At 42.9% G+C, this 10000-nt stretch overlaps 1 long non-coding RNA gene across 1 annotated transcript in view; it reads right to left on the reverse strand.

Moving 5' to 3' along the window:
- Nucleotides 1-7067: 7067 nt before the first annotated feature.
- The window catches only part of LOC133392831 (uncharacterized), a 6512-nt gene continuing 3579 nt past the window's right edge, over nt 7068-10000 (reverse strand). Inside the window, exon 2 of the long non-coding RNA XR_009765827.1 lies at nt 7068-8200. This is a non-coding gene — a long non-coding RNA (uncharacterized LOC133392831). The remainder of the gene's footprint in view (nt 8201-10000) is intronic.

The raw sequence follows: 10000 nt of genomic DNA on the forward strand, positions 1-10000 counted from the left end.
CTGTCGCGACGGACGAAGCTGGGACTATATAGTACCTATATAGTACCAGTACTCACATACGCCTCTGAGACATGGACACTGTCCAAATCTGACGAAGCCCTCTTAGCCGCGTTCGAAGGAAGATGCTCAGAAGGATACTTGGCCCCGTATGTGTGGAAGGACAATGGAGGAGCCGATATAATGACGAGGCTATACGAGATGTACGGCGACCTCACTGTCGTACAGCGTATTAAGCTCGCCAGGCTCCGGTGGGCTGGACATGTTGTACGCATGGAAACGGACGACCCAGCCCGTAAAGTCTTTTTAGGCCGTCCACAAGGACAGAGAAGGCGTGGTAGGCCCAAATTGAGGTGGCAAGATGGCGTGGAGGCGTCCGCCATTAAGCGGCCTTAATGGGATAACGGACTGGCAGACGAAGGCGCGAGACCGTGAGCGGTTTCGGGCACTCCTGAGGCAGGCCAAGACCGCAAAGCGGTTGTAGCGCCGGATAAGTAAGTAAGTAAGTAATGTTAAACAAATGAATGCCAGCTCAAAGAAGGCAGAAAGAATGCGATTTGATTTCATAACCGGCAATACATTATAACTGAACACTTGTGTCACGGCACCAATCGGTTGTCTTACAGCGCCAAATGGTATAGGTAAAATTTGCGTAAAAAATCCTAAGGCATTCAAACGAGATACCGAGAGCAAAAAGCGTACGACGGCAGTGAGCCAAAGCAGACAAACAAAAACAAGCACGCGCGCGCGCAAAATCCAGCGGAATGTTTATTTCTGTACCCTTCCAACCGGAACAACAGTAACAAAAAAAGCTCTTGCACGGGTTAGCATTAGTGCAGGCACCAACACGCTGTTGAATCTACACGTGGTCGGGTTGTTGTTGTTGGTAATAACACAAACCCCTTCCTTAAAAGCCTGCTTGTACGAACGTCACCCGAACTTTGGCGTTAACTTTGGCGTAAATTCGATTTCAGCCACACAACCCTATAATCTTTTGACAGGAAGTTTACACTCTTCCATACAAATCAAGTGTAAACTTTTTGAGTTTACGCCTCGTGTGACGTCCGTATTAGATGGTAGCATGATGGCGCGGTGGCGCGTTCTGTATGCGCTAGCAATTTACACTCATCCATTCCCGTGCGTTTCTCAGTCCTTCGTTAAGGTTTTGCGCGAGTTAAAAGATGGCTAACACACAGAGAGTCAAAGGAAAGGAGAGGGGGTCCTACGTGGAATGGCGCGCATGAATCGCAAACAATTCACATCTATACATCTACCCGAGCAACCAAACATATCGAGACAATTTCACGCCGTGAAGCGTAAAAAAATAACCAAAAACAACATGGCTAAAACATTTCACGCCTAAATGTATATACCCAGCTGTCATCCTGTATGGTGCGATGACATTCGATGAAATGCCAAATTTTTCACGTGCCCACCCATGGCGTGAAAATATTCGCCGTGAAACTGATTGTTTTTGTAAGGACCTTTCATCTAATATCCAGTGCTGCAAAATGTCATGAGTATCACGAGATTTTCACCAACGAAAACAATGAACATATCCGTGGTAGCTTGATGCTCATTGCTGATAGTCAATAAAAGTTCGCCATGACATGCTGAACACGACATGTGAATTTTTGAGTCCAACGCGATACTCTGACTGACAAGCTTAGCTTAATGCCGGCGCAAGCATTATCATGATTTTTTTTCTGGCTGTGAACAGTGCTGCCAAATGCCACTGTTTCAATCATCAACACTCATGACTGAAACGAAATTCAAATCAGATCACGTACACAACTGAGATGATCAGTGACTATAATCAAACAGTTGGAAAATCAATCACATGCTTGGTGACATTTAGTTTAGCACCCAACTTTTGATCACTCACGTGGTCACGACATTGTTGTCGGCGATAATCGCGACATTCTTAGAATATACTTGGCGCGTAGGCTCTAGCAACAAAATGAGCATGCTTTCTCCCTCTATCTGTTTTGATTATCTGTCGGGTCAAACAGTGCGAGAAACCATGCTCATTTTGTTTCTTGGAACCACTCGCACGCAATGCATATCTCCCGTGACCATCGCGATGATTACCGACTGAAAATGTCGCGACCACGTGATTGAACACGAGTTGGTTGCACACAATGTCACCACCAAGCATGCGATGGTCGCACCAACTGTTTGAGGCTCGCCTTTGATCTTCGCAGTAAAGCTCGTGACGCTGAGATGATTTTGTTTCAGCCAGAATTTGTCATGACTATGGCAGTGACATTTTGCAAAATTATTCACAGCAAAAAAAGTCGTGATATAGTGACTGACGAAGCGATGGTCGCAAACATGTCATGAGCATGTATTAGTCACAGCAATCGTTCTGAGTATCACCTCTGATTGTCACAATTGAGTACGTGACGCTGATATGGGTTTTGTTTCAGTCAGATTTTTTTATGACATTGATAGTGACATTTCGCAGCACTGCTAATATCATAGAATGTCATGGAATATGGCTTCGTGCTTCACGGCGCGACGCCATTTGGTGGGAAGTTTAGTTACACGGTACCGCATCCCAAAATGTGGCATCATAAACGTGCACGATGCTAATGCTACTAGCTCTCCAACCGCGACAGCCGTAAGTTTTGTGCGGTCGGTTGGTTGTTTTGTTTATAGAGACTTTGACTCTCGCGACTGCATTAATCTCTCAAGTGGTGTCTGGTTTGGTTTGTCCACTGACATACTGCTTTTATTCGTCAAGTAAAAGAAAGAGGCGGCTGAGTATAAATCGTGTTCTTCCCGCCGCGATACGCGTGCTGTTGTCAGTATTTGCTTTCTCGTTGCCTACATTTGGGCGCGCACAAACGGCTATTGCATAGTTTTAGGAGGGTAGACGCAGAGACAGAAAGCGAACCTTTCAAAATTTGTTTACATTTTCTACCATAACAAAGGCTGTTTTCCCAATTGTTTACGAGGTCGTTAAAATTTTGTAAAACGAGAATAGGGAAAAAATACAACTACAAAATAATACACAAAACATTGACAGAACCAAATTGATCGCTCTACCACTTGTGCTCCATCATTGCGGACATTGTGCTACAGAGGTGGGGCTCAGCGTTCATGTGTCTGGTTTTGTTTTGTTTCCAGAACATAATTGTTTTAGTCGCCGCCAACACCATGACCACCACTGTGCAGTGTAATGCTAGGGTTAAAATCACGCTCCCGCATGAACATGCACACAGGTCGGGAGGATAGTGTGTGGTTTTAGTGTGCTTGGCACCGCAGCAGGTGCCACATATAGAAAAGGGTAGGCAATTATTTCAAACATAATGTGTGGAATGTTTGTAATTGAAGGAGGAAGTCGTTTCTCTATATTCTGACTGTAGGGGAAAGCGGGGTAAAATGTGCATGTTAAGCAATTGACTGAATATTCCTTTGAATATGCCACAAAACATAATTGTTCTTACATTATTGTATGCCTACACCATGTATCTATGGATTAAAATTGCCACCTATAAACTATAAAATAAATGCCGACGTTTTACGAGAAGCTATTTTGACACGCGGGCCAAAATGAGCATATGTAAACAAACTGTGAAACGTCAAAACACTGGGACAATATGGACCACAACAACTGCGCTTAGGTAATGGTCCATGCTTTTGCGAACGTTTCTTGAAATGTATTTTCGTTATATCTTATGTTTTGCTGGTCAGGAAAGCCCTTAAAATTCTTCCAAAAATATGTTATCAAAATTAAAACAGTTTTTACACGTTCAAATCTACTAAATCGAATCTTTTGAAGCGGTGCCTGTTATCATTATTGAGGCGACAAATAAAACACCATAGCCTCACTAAGCGCCGTATGTTAAAAGCATCTACCCATTTTGCCCCAAGTGTAACCGCCCATTTTGACCCACGCAAAGCATGTTTATTAAATCGCCTTGCTTTCTTCATTAAAAATGTATAGAAATATCATATATGTAAAAATATATCATGTAAAACTTCTACGCATCCCTGTGAAACTTACATCAAGCTTAGTTTCCAAGTGGCAAAAATTACATCAATATGCTACTAAACCTAATTTAGCATTTTTCTTGGTTATTTGTTATGTAAGGGTTATGACACTTACATGGTGTTCATAGAACACTCTAATGAATACATCTTGAGCATTGGAAAGAATCTTTGTAGTCAAATAATGCTTAAATAGAGGGTGTCCATTTTGCCCCACATTCCCATTTTGCCCCGCTTTCCCCTACACTCAGAGTCAAAGTAAGGATATTTCCGTTTAAGGATTGTTTAAAACACACCGAATGTTTAAGGATGGTGGTGGCAAGAATGCGCGTTGGTTTAGAACTACCTGCGTGGAGTAATTACTACCAAAACATGTAAAACACCAATTGAGAGAAAACTATTGACTGTAGTCAGCACTTCAACTCAAGACTCATCTTATAAAACGTCTAAATAGTCAAAAGAAAAACAGTGTTTGGACATCTGTAGACTTTGTTTCGGCAAACAAAATTGTTCGGGCTGTCCACTGAAGCAGCATTCCAAGAATATCAGAATATTTTTTTTGTGACATACTATCATCTCTCTCTCTCTCTCTCTCTCTCTCTCTCTCTCTCTCTCTCTCTCGCGCGCGCGTCTGAAACTAGAAAATGGCTGCCTAAATGGACGTTTGGAAATTTATGAGTGCCATAGCACGACTATGTACAAAAACATTGGGACATGGGGCCATGTAGCCAAGCAGTCACAAAAGTCAAAGTCATCTACACACACAGGCACGAAACAAAAGGGAACAAGAACGCACTCGAAGTTTGCCCATTAGGCGAAACGGCACTATATACTACCGTAGCTGTCGTGCCTACTGCGCGCTACTACCACCAAGCCCAAGGAGAAGTCCAAGATGTCCTCCCCTAGCAAGGAGATATTCGTATGCGGGGGCGAACGGACATTTCTTCGGGACCGTGACAACAACCATACACCAACGTGCGCAAGTACGTACTGCTACATGTGTGTCTGCGTGTGCGTCTGTGTGTATGCGTGGAAAGAGTTGATACGCTCTCTTTTACTGTCGAGGAGATGCAGTCTACCACCGGAATATTACGGGTGAGTCTATACAGGATTTTCTAAGTTAGCTTCGAATATAAACATTGTTATTCACCGTGTGCAAGATGTTAATCCATATACATCTAATTCTTCATTTCCTTCATGACAATTTTTAATTCCTTCAGCATGATTTTCAATACATCAAAGGTTAACGGATGATGATATCCGGTGTCAAACCCCGGTGAAAAAACGATGGTCACATACCATTGAAGTGTTGAAAATCATACAAAAGAAATTAAGAATTATTACACGCTTTTCCAAGTCACTTTCAAATGTAAAAAATGTTACAGGGGTTCCTAGTCAGTTTCGAATGATAACATTGTTTTTCACCGCGTGCAAGAGCTAGACCTTCATCCCTTTCAAATTGGTACGCTTATGTAATAAAAATGCATCAAACTACATGTGATACTAGTTTTGAAGATGTTGTACAAATCTTGATGATATGCTGCTTCAAAACCGGACGAAAAAAAACGTTGCTAATAGACCCATGAAGTGTTGAAAATCATGCTGAAGAAATATAAAATTATTATAATGGAAATGAAGTATCAGAATGATGTGGATTACGTTTTTTCACGTAATGAAAAACAATGTTTACATTTGAAGGTGACTTGGAGACCCCTGTATGATGATAATGAAATAAATAAGTGATGTTGAATAACATTTCGCACGCGGTGAAAAACAGTATTTACATTCAAAAGTGACTTGGAAAACCCTGTAAGGAGATAAAATGAGCAGCGCTGGCAATAGCATCGTTTGATTTTGGGGTCGTCTTCAGGGAATTTCATCCAAACTCGACAGCACGGGAATGAGACAAAGAGCACAAAGGGGACGATAAAGCAAGCGGGAAAATTTCCTGCCTGCGCGTACTCCAACATCCTCCGCTGTGCTTTTCCTGTGCTTTTCATGTCGGTAGCAGTCATCGGAAATAAAGGTTTTGCCTTTGACGATGGGATGGGGACAAAAAGGAAAACAGAAGAAGGACTCCGTGGAAGGATGCACGCACCCTTGATTATAAATATGAAAGAGAATATTGAGCGCAAGAGAGATAGAAAAATAAAAAGAAGGAGAACAAGAGAAAGAGAAAATGGGATTGGAAAAAGGCTTCGTTATACTTTACAGTGGCGGAAAAACAAAGCGCACCAACCAAGCGCACACCATTAACCACAACGACATCCTTGTTTTCCACCCTCCATCATATTTGCACCACTCCTGGCCTACGAGATCTAGCAGAGGAAAGTTCTTACTTATCCCATTCTCCTCCCCATCCGTTCCTCACACCCCCCCCCCCCCCCCCCCCACCCAAAAACCTCCAACAAATTGAGCGGCAAATTGCGAAAGGCAAAGTGAGACGGACGTAAGCAATAGCTCAGGAAACTGCCAAGCCTATGGCCCCTTCCTTGCCGCCAACCTCACACCCGTAGAACGACCAATCGCAACCTACACGACATTTCCCGGCGATCCATCAAAACGTCCTATCCGACCCTTCCGGGTGAAAACTCAAGATGAGCGGCGATGAAGGAAAAATCGGAAAACGCACACGCACTCACATTCACGAGACACTGACTGTGTGCGTATATACGCGTGTGTGCTTGCATGCGTACCTGCGCGCGCGCGCGTTTGTGTGTGTGTGTGTGAGAGAGAGAGTTTTCTCTAGTCCACCTTCATTTTCTTTCATCCTTATCATTTAATCTTTAAGTCAATGACTTTGAGTAAAACAGTGATAGGGAAATGTGGTGAAAACGGTGGCCATGGTAGTGTGGTAGCAAAGTGTACGAGCGGAGTTGACCATTTGGCCGACGAAACAGTCAGGAATGGGCACAGGAAGCATAACTTCCTTCGTACAGGCTTGTCCATAACGAATCTCCATCGGCACGGTCGTAAAGTTATCCTATAATTATCTCCCTCTTGCTCTTTTTCCGTATGTTTCTCTCGTCTCTCTCTCTTTTCTCTCTCTCTCTCTCTTTCTCCCTCTTTCTCTCTTTTTCTCTCTCTTTCTCCCCCTTTTCGCTATCGCTCCCTATTGATATCGTTTACTCCCACCATTTGTGAGGCCAAACACATTTCCCTCAAGTTTTCCACTCTCCGGCATGCATCCGACGGGCCGCTTCTTACTTAGATTTTACTTAGCTGTATGCAGGGAAAATGTCTGTGCGTGTAGGATTATGTACGATAGGCTGTGGGACATCGTATTCGAAAATTTCATGCACTTTAATACTTCCAGATGCGTGGCGAAAAATCAACAACAACACCGTCACCGGTCACTTCCTTTCTGTCCATTTTCTTCGTTGGTTTTACTTTCATTTGTCTTGAGTGGGGAGAAAGAAAACTGTAAGAGGAAAATTTGCATTCAATTTTTTTCACCTTGACTGTGAATGGAAATTGTGTAAGAGGGTCAGTCATTAAAAAAATCGGTGACGGGTTCACCGCAAAGCAACCTTTAACCCGAGTGGCCTATTGGCGCTTTGGTTCGTCCGTCCCGGAGCGATTACACGGCGAATTTTAGATTTTGACAGATTTATAATTTTGACAGTTACATTTGTACCGATTAGCAGGCATTTTTGGTACGGCCAAACAATTGAAAAGTTTTCAGCAAGGAAAGGAAAAGCCACTATCGGGCGACAAATCTGTGCGTCAAAGCGGATTTGAGTTGAGCGATTGGGCAAACACGAAACGATCAGGGAAGCGACACCAATACCTAGTATTATTAATTTCATTACACGAGGAAAAAAACAATAATATCATGAAGAAGGAGAATAATCAACCACATTACAAAGAGTAAACCAGAGGACAACATCAAACCCAAAAACGGAAAAGAAACAAACAAATAAAAAAAAAAAACAAGTAAAACAATACGTCGGACAAACACTGCCCTGTTCTTTGCACTTACCATCATCATTTTGAAGCCGGTTGGTGGGTGGTGGTGGTCTGTGATAGGGGTGACTGGTTGTTTTTAACTGCGTACCGCTTTAAACTCCTTCTTCGCGCTCAGCCGGACCCCTTCGCCTGCGTCTTCCTCGTCTCTCTTTGCACACACACACACACACACTTGACAGACGGCGGCGTAGCGCGCGCCTGCTGCACTGCTTTCTCACTTACTCTCTTTCACTTTTGCCTGTATTGAAGAATGGATAGGCCCGTCTCCTCTCGCGCACCCGCACACACAAGCACGCGGGTGGTAAAAGGAAACGGAAGAAAATGGGAGGGGGATGGTGAGTTGATTACACACGCTCGCACGAACGCACGCACGTACTCGACTGCGTCATGGTACGCGCCGAAACGGGGTACACGCACACGCGTATGTGTATGTGTGTGCGCTGGAGCTGGGTTATGTTGGTTGTGGGCAGTTGAATGGTGAGTTGCTGGGCCGTGTGTGTTGTGGCACTGATTGGTTCACGCGGGCAATGATGTCTTGTCAATTGTCACCTTATCACCGGGTTGGAGTTTCGCCGTGGAAAGTGTGGTGGGGGAAAGAGTTGGGGATTCACTGTATTACACTTTTTCTCACACGCACACACACACACCTTTGTGACTCAATATTTCCAACCAGTAGATCAAAACATGGAATGGGCGGGGTAGGGGGTGATCTCCTTACGATACAAGATTGCTAAATGGTGCTGCCGAGAAGGGTGAGGGGGAAAGCGGTTATTTGCACGCGACAATTGTGGAAATGTACACACACACGCACGATACTAACACAGTCAGAACAAAAAAAAAACACAAGCACACACACGTGCGCACCAAACCGGTAGAAAGGGTGGAGAGGTTTGTGATGGGAAAGGCGGGAAAATCACAGAACCGCTAAGGTCAGTAGTTTCGGCAGTTTCGGCTAACGTTTGACAAAAACACTTTTATCCTCGATTAGAATTCGATAGCAATGAAAATGGTGTGATGGTGAAGTTCACGAATACAAAACAATAAGGCACTTTACCCCCTGGTGCACCACACACATACACGCACACAGAGTCGGATGATGAGAATGTCTTTCGGTTTACACCGTACACGGGGACCCCAGCGGAAGAGCTAAAAAAACAACTACAAAAACTGAATCTCCGGAGCTAGCCCCTTCGGTGGTTTGCTCCCTCAATATCTCTCTCTCTCTCTCTCTGTGTGTATCTTTCTCTGTCTCTATCTATCTTACGCTCTCTCTCTCTCTTTCTTTCTTCCTCTCTCTCTCTCTCTCTTTCAATCATTTATCGCTTCACGGACGCTGTACATTCACTTTTGGGTACCGTGCGGTTGTCGGGGTTTCGGTTTCGGTTCGTTCGGTAAGTTCTTGCGATCGGCCATTTCGCTCACACTTGCTGTTGTCAACGTGCGCTTGCCTCGGCAGCACTGCAAACATGATACGCTCTCGTTTTTGCTTCTTTCGTTCGCTCTCTCTCTCTGTCATGCTTGTGCGACGCTCTATACGCTCTTGTTGATCGCTTCTGGTGCACGCAAATGTTTGTTTAAACATTGCGTGTGTATTGCTGGGCTCACAATGAGGTGTGTATGTGTATAATAATATATTATATATATATATATATATATATATATATATATATATATATATATATATATATATATATATATATATATATATATATATATATATATATATATATATATATATATATATATATATATATATATATATATATATATATATATATATATATATATATATATATATATATATATATATACGATTTTTATATATATATATATATATATATATATATATATATATATATATATACATATGTATACTTATGTATACATATACATATGTTACTTATATGTGTTGTATTATATGTGTTACTTTTTTCGCATCCCTTGTTTTGACACAAGCGTTCGCTAGTCACGCTCTTGCAACGCACTAACACCCACACACACATTCGTTGTGCTAACAGGTGTAGGTGCGGTGGAGGTG

This window comes from Anopheles gambiae, chromosome X, assembly GCF_943734735.2.
Source record: "Anopheles gambiae chromosome X, idAnoGambNW_F1_1, whole genome shotgun sequence".
Taxonomy (NCBI): domain Eukaryota; kingdom Metazoa; phylum Arthropoda; class Insecta; order Diptera; family Culicidae; genus Anopheles; species Anopheles gambiae.